Raw genomic sequence first — 11,401 nt, 5'->3', positions numbered from 1 at the left:
AGTTTGGCCAACTTTTTAATTTAAAAAATGACAAATTTTTACATGAACATGAACAAACTTTATTTGAACGAAATCTGGACCTATGAAGAATTCCGGTAGTTACATCACGCATTATGGTAGAAATAATTGAAATTTGAAGTAGTACAACGAAATATCATTTCCTACATTCTCGGGTAGAAAGTGTCTGTCCTTACCAAGTATACTAAGCTATAGCTTGCCCAGAATGGAGTCACAGCAGCAGCAGTTGTTGGCTGGCACCCTGAACTTGTGCGTACAATGCTGGTTACTTCATTCTGACAATGTTTTCTACGCTGCATAACAATTTTTCATCATGCGCCTCTTGATATAAGAACCAATGCCCGCGTAGTTTTGCTTCATATGCAGCATAACACCATGTCAATCTATTTGTTTCATTTGACCGTTTATGATTCCGAGTGAGCCGACAATGGGACGTCTACAACGGTAGGCCTATAAAGTATACAAGCTGTAAAATGTCAAATGACATGTTAACCGACAGTGCAAACATCTACCATACAAAATAAGTGCAGGTTGCAACTAAAGGCAGGTTGCAAAAATTAAATTTTGACAATTATTTGACCTAATGCTAAAATTTTGACTTATTTTGATGTGTCTCAAAATCGCCCTAGTCATTATAGTGGTCAGTTCAAGTTCACCTAATGTAGGCCTACTAATTTCATGGCGTTAATGCCTGTTGCCATATCGATCAGGGAATAAGGGAAAGTTCTATGAAGTGTATACTTAAGGCGAAAATGCGCCACCCGCATTTCTAATTTCTTGGTTGATCCATTCACTAAAATATCACCAGTCACGATTAACAAATCATTTCGGTCTATCTGGTCGATTCACCCCTACGCAGAATGTTTAACGAGGGACACAAAGCAAACAGTTATTAACAATGGATGACAGATAGTCGTGCCAGATATTATGACATGACTCAATCATATTAATTATCCTACACTCTATCGCAAGGCAAATGGTAGCCCTAAGCCATCAGATGCTATAAAATGGAAGCTTGCCATATTTGTGCATGAATTGTAGTAGCCTACTCGACACCGACCAATGGACGGACACAAACTCATACAGCATTTAGATGTAGGCGCCACTAACACGCGACCGGAAAGGTCATGTTTTCCGGCCCGCGAACTGATTTGAGATATCGGAAGAACGTTTAGTAAAGCATTTTGAAATGCTGAAATGTATTTTAGCTTAAAAATAGTGCTGTTATTGTTGATACAAAAAGCTATTCTCCTATGCCCAACATCACTATTCCCCACTATACCTGATACGGCTTTGTCCATGGCAAAAACATTCCATGGAGGAAGAATTAACTGATGCGAATGGGCATATTTCCTTCACGTGCAATGACCCAGACACGGCCAAGACCAAGGCGCTCAGAAAACGACTTCTCCACAAGACTAGGCCTCACGAAGCGTTAGTTTTCCTGCATATGCCGTGTATAGCACCGTGTTTTTCGTTGCATTTGAATATTTTTTGAAAATATGTCATTTCTTTTGTGGTAACTAGGCCCATCGTCCATGTTAGAGCACAACATTTTGCCGACGTAAAGTCTTAAACACGTGGTTGTTAATCTGTGTGGCCTGTGGTTGTTAAACTGTTGACGACCCCTCATGTAAACTATATGAATATATTTGAAGAAACTCTTTGGGGTACAGAACTTTATTATACAACTTGCAACTTGCGCTAAAAACTATCGCGATGAAAGATTTTCTATATTAGGTAGAGGCCGCACTAATTTCCATCCGTCTGCACTGGAATCGAATTATATTAAAATCCACCGACCGCGCTTGTGTCAGCAGAAGGAATTTTTAGTCAATCTGAAAATCGGCCACTAGCTGCGCTCGCGGTTTGCCTGCATTTCATGTTGTTTGTTTCTATGACGTCATAATTGGTTGTATGCAATGTAGCTGGATGCATGTTTTTGAAATTCTCCATTTGCTGACGATTGCCCTTGAAGAGTGTCAGCTCGAAAAGCTTCGGGTTTTAATATATTTCTGCAATGAATATATTATTAAAATGTATATCTGAATATACCGCAACACGGGCACTTAGCGCAGAAAATAAATATACGAGGTGCATGACTGCAGCATGCAAATCCTAATGGATTTAAACGAAGCGTATTTTCCTTCGTCGTTTGCTACCTCCATGTTGGTAACGGAAATGTGGCAATGGAGTTTGAAAACTAAAATATTTCCAGTTTTTCCAAATTACATTACAATTATGATTAATGAGTTTGCGAAAACGTGGAAATTAAATCCGATTCCGAATTCGGAAGAAATAAAATTCGTATCAAACCTGATATCATTCTCACAAGCGTGAGAGTGGCAGATGTCTGTACACCAAGCTTGGCTCGTTTCGCACTATTAACAGTTATCCTGCAATATTTTCAGGAAAACCAGGAACTGGATTAGAATTGAAATCGGAGCATAGAAACATGTCGCACATTTGATTTGAACTGAATTACCTGCATTTTGGTCTAATTATAGCCTAATTAGACCAGTAGAACTATCCAGTTGTTCAAATCTGACTGGCATGTTATTCATATACATTAGAGGTGGCCAACCTCCGGCCGTAGAAGGGAATTTGTGCGGCCATGGACACGTAATTCAATTAGTATGTGTTGGCGGCCGTCGACATGCAATTTGAATATTACGAATTGACTACCGATTTCTGGAGAGATTTTAATTATTCTTGAAATTTTCTTCGCGCTGCGCGCGATTCATTGTGACCGCATTTCGATTTTAATGTAGTAGGACCCTTTGGAATCAGATCCCCACATTACAGATTTGAACAGCAGAGAAAAATGATGCGCCCCATATATATATGACAGCCCACACTCGTGTACTCCTCACTAAACCGACAATCCTGATGGGAGGTCAAGAAATAACATAGCCAATTAAATAGTATATTCATCATATTGAAATAGATCCGAATATTTCCGGCTGACACTCGTCAGGGGTAAGCGTCAGCGACTAGTAGAGAATTGGAAAGCACATCGTATATCAACAATCGTAACACAAAATATGACGTCACGAGCATGAAATATCGAATGAGAGAGCGTTCAATGTACTACTTTCAGTTGGTATACGAACTCCTTTTGCTGACAGAGTCTGGGCTGGTGTATCTTGATAAAAGTCGACTCCAAGGCACACAAATGGGAGTGTGAACGGCCCTCCCAACGACGCGAAGTCGCGATGATGTTTATCTGATAACCATAGATACATCCCTGATCCGATATATGGTGATTTTTCGATGTTTTGTATGATCCGCAACTACAATGTTTTCGGCTATGCAGCTGGGACTAAATTCAAAACATTGTTGAAATGTAGATCGTTCCACTCATGTCATGAACTCCGCAGAGGATAAGGTGCTTTTGTGCTCGGTGAAGGAAAACTTGGTATTGACTGGTAGCTAAATAAACAAGGCGTTTGAAGATTCCATTCAATTTGAAAGCGTCGATTGTGTTGGCAGTCGCATATCTTGTACTAAAATGATGTCGATGTATTTTAGTCGTCAGACGGGGCCTACGCTATTTTAGGCACCGCAACAGATGTGTATTTGTATATTTTTTCATATTCGATATCACTCTAGAAGTCTAGAAGATATAACGTGTCTATTTTCGTTCAGTATATTCCGGGATTTCGGACGACTTAATACAGCGTCATATATCATGTTTACTTAATTAATATAACGAAATGTATGTATCCTTCTTGGCGTCAAATTGACCCATCGTGTGCTGGCATTGAAACGCTATTACTCCATGTCTGCAGTTATAAGCTATTCCAACACGAAAGCTTCAGAGTGCACATCAATCTGGAGATCGATGAAATCATGGAGTGGGACTTCCCCTATTTTTATTGGGTCGACCCTTTAATGCTAAAGTGCAAATTTAGGGATTATAATCCATTACAATCGAACTCAATCCCGTCTCTGGGCTAATCCACCAAATCACTTCCCTGTAATATCGATCGTGATCGTTTACCTTAAAGAGCTCTCGATAATGCATTAAATAGCGTCCCAAGTTTGAGTTTTCTATTTCTAGACTCCATTTAGAGAATTGGATATTTCATTCGACCTTTAAGACATTTAGAAATCAATGCTAAATCAAGAAGAGCCTATGTATGTTATTTCAATCTATCCTGGAAGGAATCACATGAGTATTTTTGAAGGAGGTAATAAGCAGTGCTCGGATTCGGACTGGTCGTATCGGTTCTATAGAACCGTCTCACGAGATTGTTCGAGATCAGCGAACCGGTTAGCACACCGGTATAAGGATTGGACACAATGATTCGAGTACACTCAAATCTGGATCAGAGTATTAATTCTGATGATTCAAGTAGAAGATCTTTGCTATAGTACTGAAATGATGCACCCTTTCCACTGCGAGATATTTGACTAACTAGGATTATAGTTTCGGAATTTCTACTCGCCGTGGAAGCCTTGAATCCATTCTAGCATTCAAATATTATGGCAGGAGACTGCGACATTTTTGCGGAATAATGATTGACCCACAGCATTGTCGTGAAAGCGCCATGAATTACATGTGCTCGGTGGAGTAACTTTAAGTGTAATTGGTATTATCTTGTTTGCATAAAGGTTGCAAAGTAGTGTATCTAAGTCAGTGGTTCTCAAACTGGGGGCGTGAAAGCATCCGAAGCGGCGCGGAACTGTGATAAAGTGGAATTTTTTTCTTGCTCCTCGCAATTTACTAGAGGTCGACCGATTATCGAAATGGCCGATTATCGAGGCCGATATTTAGATCTTTCCCGATTATCGATATCGGCCTATGAAGGCCGATATTGCGGCCGATATTTAATATTTTAAAAAATTTCAAAACTATTGAAAATTCAATGCTCCGTCTGCTCAATCTCACGAAATCGACGACGTAAAGAGTGATATATGACAGATTTACCCGTGTAGGACGAATTTAACTTGGTGAGCATGCAGAGAAACTATGCTTCCTACATTGCAATCTACCTTTTCTGTACTGATCTGCAATTCTTTATCATGTTTTGTTTTTTAGGTTATCCTAATTTTCAACGATTGTGCACAATTAAGCAATAATTCTTTTCAATTTCAGTTTTCTCGTTTGTTGTTCAGCTTTCTGTGGCATGAACAAGTGCCATCTTGCCTAATATATAATATTTTAGGTGAAATTGTTCTCTGCTCCTTCCATGGTAATATCGGCCTATGATATCGGTTATCGGCCTGTGAGTGTGCCGATATATCGCTATCGGTATCGGCCTGTAAAAATCAATATCGGTCGACCTCTACAATTTACCCCAATTAATATATTTGTTGCTCTGTGTATATAGTCCCAATTTCATGTGTGACAATTCGCTCATCACCAGTCATAACTTTCCAAGCCATTGATCTACTACCCTTTGTGATTGCTATAGCATTCTGGTTGTATTTTGTGATATGACGGAAAGGGCGTACGCGAGATTTTTCACTATCGGCGGGCGTAACTAAAAAAGTTTGAGAACCACTGATCTACGTGATTCGATTATAAATCGAGCATTATGCTTCCGGTTGTGTCGAGTAATGAAGTATATCACTCAATATGTTCAGATATGTCATTTCCACTAACGTGTGTTGCTTTTCACATGTTTCGTATGGTAGCCTACTACACGACCGCGGATTTCCCAGTGGAAAATAGTATCGAAACTATACTTTGTGTTAATAATACAATTCTTGGTGACAAGGGTCGCATAATTTCAGTACTCGAAAGAATTATCTCTCACTACTCGATTCAAGTCACTAGAATTAAAACTTGATTTAGATTCGCGTACTCGAATCATTGCGTCCATCCGTAGCGAAATATTTAAATGCTAAATTCCACTCGAAGTCTAATGCTTGATTCGGAGTCGAATCACGCATGAATACCCGAATTAGCTCTGCCCAGCTAGTACCAGTATCGCTGATACGGCCGCACTTATGTTCATAAAATCTAGGCGGGCACTGCTTTTATCCCTACGATACTGCGCAAGTCAATGAGAGGTTTTGCTATTCACGGTAAACTCTCACTGCGATTGACCAGCGTATTCCTGAGCGACTTCCTGTCAGTAGCACATATACGCTGGATATCTGCCGAGCAGTGATTCCAGTGCCGTATCTGAATCGCGGCATACGGTTCGCTCGAAACGTGCCGTTTTAATGACGCAACTATCAAGCCGCGGGGCTTGATGAGAGAGCATGTCGCGAAAGTGTGGAGTCATATCCGAGGGAATTGAATCGAGTCACTGCCAGCGCTGATCAAACAAACGCAAACCCGAAGAATAACATTACAGCGATCGAGCGACGGTCGCATGTTTGGCGATCATACGAAGTTTGATGATAGCCTGAATAGACTGACGAACTTCGATTCTTTGACGAAGGTTTGTACAGCGCGGATATAGCGTGTGGCCGGTCGGGTATGCGACTGCGTGCCCAGGATCAGTGAAAATTATTAAGATACTCAGATCGCGAAATTATTGAGTCGTAGTAATGAGTGCACGATTACAATGAAAAAAATCAGGAAAGTGGTGGCAGTCCGTTGCTCTAAGTCGAGTTGTTGTTGTTGTGGTGGTATTTATGGGGTTTTTCGACTGCGATGGCCATTGACACCAGACCGATATTCTGTTTTATGGTTCCATATATGCCCACTTGTAGCACGAACCACCTCTAGGCTTTCTTAAGACACCCCAGCGCAATTCAGATGGCGAGGAGTTATTGCCAAGTGGCATCACAGTCCGTCCTCATCGTGTCACGAGGATCCCAGTGAATTCAGCGTTAAAATTTATTATTAAGTATTAATATTATTATTATGAATGAGGTCAGAGGTGGACCAATATTGCGTTGATAAATTCCAGTATATTGAACTGAATGTGAGGTTGACTTGTATTTTACATCGCTTTATGAATTCTACGTGTTGAATTCGACCGGGTTCGTCGTTAGCTTAGGTTTCATGTTATGGGTTAGGGTTGAGTTCGATCAGGTACGATTCATTGGTAAGTGGTAACCATCACAAGATTGGTTCTGGTTCGGTACTGCGATTCGGATTACGACGTCTCCAATTTCGGTGTCGAGAATGTGTTCTGCGTTACAGATGCAGTATCCGAAGTTTTTGGTTGCAACAGAACATATTCCGTTCTAGTGATAAATGCATGGATATGTAAAATCGATAGTTCAATATTTCGTTATGCTTCTTGGTGGCTATATCTTGGTCTCCTGGTCTGTCATTTGTGCGCAACCAGTTTCCCCTAATGTCGCGCGTGCTGACACTGCAGTGGTGACACATATTTCACAAATTTCGCGTATTTGCGATTATAATCTTATTTCCAATGTCTGGATTGTGAATTCGTGTAATCTTTCCATTTAATACATTTTGTATATATATATCGCTGTCAATTCGTTGCTGAAGTGTTAGTAACCGTCGCATCCCATCAAATATTCCATGGTTCAAATTACTTGCTGATCAAACAGCCTCGCTGTAGTCGATGTATGTACGATTGTACGCGTTAAGTTGTTTATACGAACATAACGAGTCAGAATAAAACTAAACGATCCCATTGTCGCGCATGCAATATAATACCGATTCATAAAGTGAGCAATATCAATGTAATAAATTTGCCGAATATGTGGGTTGTAACGTAATAGAATCGAGAGGGACTACTTGTAATGAGTTCCTATAGTATTGAAGCTTATTCTAAGAATGAAAGATGCCTTCACCGCTTCAAATATCTAATTCAAGAGCTGTTGATATACACGTTAACAATGCAATATAATCGAGGAGTCTTGGCAGATCAGAGACCTTTGATGCTACTGACATCTGTTTTTTCGGCATATCGTGGTATCGTTTCAGCATATTGATGCGAGCAGTAGTCATGCAAATCTTAGTTGAGCACATCGACACACTAGTAGCTGAGCCGGCGATCCTACTAAATGAATTTAGCTGTACCGCCATAACTGCGTGTCGCGGAATCCTTTTGTGCAAGGTGTGGGGAGTAACTGGAAGGGCGAGCTATCGAGTGTAAGCGTCGCCACTAGACATGAGTTGTGTACAGCAATACACCTACAATATATATACAATGTATAATATGCATTATTCATTGTGGGTATTACAAAAGTGTATATTATGAAAATCCATGTATTCAAAACGCGATACCGGGCTCATATGCGCGAGTAAGGCGAGGTCCCTTGCTAACAGTTCACGACGTTCAGATTATTTGCGAACTCAGGAGAAACGGAGTGGCGCTTTTTCTAGGTCTCCAATGTTATCGCAGTAATGTCAAATATTTCATTGATCTCGTGACGTCTATACTCCTATTAAATAAGAGGGTCCTCAGTACTGCTGGATTTCATTATGAGGACCATCGAGGAGTTTACATCTTCTTGAAAATTCTGAAAGCAGTGCTTCCCGAACTAAAATATAGCCTGTTGGACGGAGGGCCTTCATTTTTACTCAGTTGGAGTTAAACGAAGTTTATATCAGATCAATAGTACAACTATATGCTGTCAATACTAATCAGAATTTTGAAATACGTCGCATTTGAAGATGGACAGCAGTGGTTCCCAAACTCTTTCCACTTGTGGCACACTGGAAAAAGTATACAACTGTCGCGGTACACATTAACCGAGAAAAGATGATTTAAAAAAGATCGTGTAGGCATTTTATATGAACGGAACATATACAACAGAAATTTCAGGATTAATTAAAATCTCTCAGAAATTTGGGAGTCAATTCGTAAATTCAATTTGCATGTCGACGGCCGCCAGCACATACAAATTAAATTACGTGCCGACGGCCCAACAAATGTCCTCCTACGGCCGAAGGCTGCCTACCCCTTTTCCAGTTGTCCTAGTCTATGTTACATACATAGTGTCAATATAATTATCACATTAAAGTCACATGTGGGTTAGACACGCCGCCCACCATCTCGTATGGCGTATGCTACTTTAAGAGTGATGACTCGGTAGATCTGGTGTTAAGGTAACTCGAGACGCGAGCGGTATTCAACAAAACTCGGTTTTGATTACGCGGAATGATAAAGTAAAATTGTTTGCGGATCACGCTACAACGCGACGGTGAATGACTAGAAATTTGAGGATTAACTCGAGCGATCAGCTGTGCGAATAGAATGGCGTGCGCTGACCAGTATCTATATTGCGTTACGCTATTTGCTAGTTGAAGATGAACGTGGGGGAATGTATCACTGAAATAAGGGTTGCATTATCCCTAGTAGGGGTAGCTGAGGATGTAATCATGGAAGTATTGGCTATCATAAGAGATTAGATTCGTCGCATGCTGAATGAGGAAGTCACTTCTTGTATCCTATATTCATATTTTCGTCGTTTCCGTTCATATGTCCGTCAATCCGTAAAAAGGGCACATTTTCCCCCTAATAGATATAAATATAGATATATACCGGTAGTATTGTGGGTTCTGTTTAGGTTTATAACTGAGTAGTATATACGGTACATGTGCGTAGAATCAGCGCTTTCGTCGACGGACTATGATTATTAGGAGCAAAATGTGAGGAGAAAACGGCAAGTAGTTTACAAAATGTGTTGTGGGAAGACGACTATAGTTGTTAAGCCGGCCAATAAGACACTTCCGGCATCCAGTGGAGATGGCCGTACTCTTTTATAAATAGCAATCTGTTTATGTTGACAAATATAGTACGCGAGCATTCTTTGTACTTCGAAGACATTGTTACGCCAAGTATGCAAATGGCCATTTCTTATCGGTCTGATATTTACATGTAATGATGTAAAGCTGTGTGAAGACAATAATTAATATCATCTTATGCCGCATATCTTGACTACAGGCGGTGCCATTGCCATATTACCTGAAGCATATTCATTTAATGCCGGTCATTAACTTACATAGATAGCCTCGTGTAGGCGTTCAAGGCAATTATACGACCACAAACTGAAGATATACTATAATGTTATGCCCGCCCACGGGAACAGCGCAATGTGCGATTCGAATCACGTGGAAAATTTCGCCCGCGAGCAAATGTTCAAACGCGAATCAACTCTGAATTGTTTCATTTGACGAGATCTGACACATTTCGTGTTTGCGATCATACTTTGAATCGGTTGCTTGTTACTTAACGCGCATGACTGACTAAAGTCAATGCTGCGATGAATTATTGTTTGTATTTGAACGTCGACTGGCCCAAACACGATCAATACGACGTCTACAGCATATAGTGGTAGTATTGACAATATTGTACTTATAGTGCTGATGAAATCGCATGCAGCCTATACAGGTAAGGGTTCAGTATGCGTATTGAGTATGCTTAGTCTTAGTATTGTCAGGTTGAGCATTGCTATGTATTCTGAGGACAGTACCGGTACTAACGCAAGGCTTAGTGAAGTGAAAGCGCACGAATCCTAGCTAGAGCTCAGTCTAGGAATAGATGTATAAATGCCGAGTTTACTATCCTAGCATGGCACTCGGGGTGAAATCAAGGTAACTTTGTGACAATGTCTTCTTACCATATACTAGGGTTACCATATTTTGGAAATCTAAAAAGAGGACACTTTTTCAGAAATTTGAGACTTGCAAAACCGGAGAAGAATTGTCAAAAATCGGTGAATTTTTCCCACTTTGTGATCGTCTGACTAAAAAAAAGGTCAGCTCAGAGCTCAAAATACCGCTTTTCTCTCCACATTGCTAGGTGGTTGACAAAAAAGGTCAACTTTTCGCCCAGCCGGAGCGTCACTTCTGCGCTAATTTACGGCATATCACTCGCATTTTGCTGTAATATGACCTAAATTTTCAAAAAAGAGGACAAAATATCAAAAAAGAGGACAAAAGGGCGTCCTCCGAGGACACTTTCAAGTCAAAAAAGAGGACAAATCCTCTTAAAAGAGGACGTATGGTAACCCTGCCATATACTTCCTCTTCAACGCTGGAGAATTCTTATATGGACACCGGACGTCAGCAGGATTCCATACGAAAAAAGCCTGCAATCTAGTTATTGCTGTGTGCAATTCACGACTTTCCTTGAGTAATAGACGCTTATGATTGCAGAATCTCATATTACTGTTTAAATATTTATATTTATTGCCGAAGCTATTCGAGCTGCTGACACTCATCAGTCAGAGGCATTACCGTCAGCTATAATAAGGACCTTAATAAACTGCCTTTGACGACAATCAGTTCCGTTAATTGTGACAGTAAAACTTTACTCCGAATGATGTCATCATTAGCGATCCGGATTGTCGGGTTTATGAATGTTCATGGTCATACTATATAGCGGACCTAGGGAAGGGCAAAATGGAGTACCTGAGTTATTCGATTCTGAATCACATTCACCGTAATTTGAGATTTCTTCGACCTCACCTATTTCCTTGCACCGTGACAATGCTG

The sequence above is a fragment of the Botryllus schlosseri genome, chromosome 12 (assembly GCF_051294905.1).
Source record: "Botryllus schlosseri isolate E-star chromosome 12, Bs_hap1, whole genome shotgun sequence".
NCBI classification, from domain to species: Eukaryota; Metazoa; Chordata; class Ascidiacea; order Stolidobranchia; family Styelidae; genus Botryllus; species Botryllus schlosseri.
Note: the sequence above shows the minus strand (reverse complement) of the source record.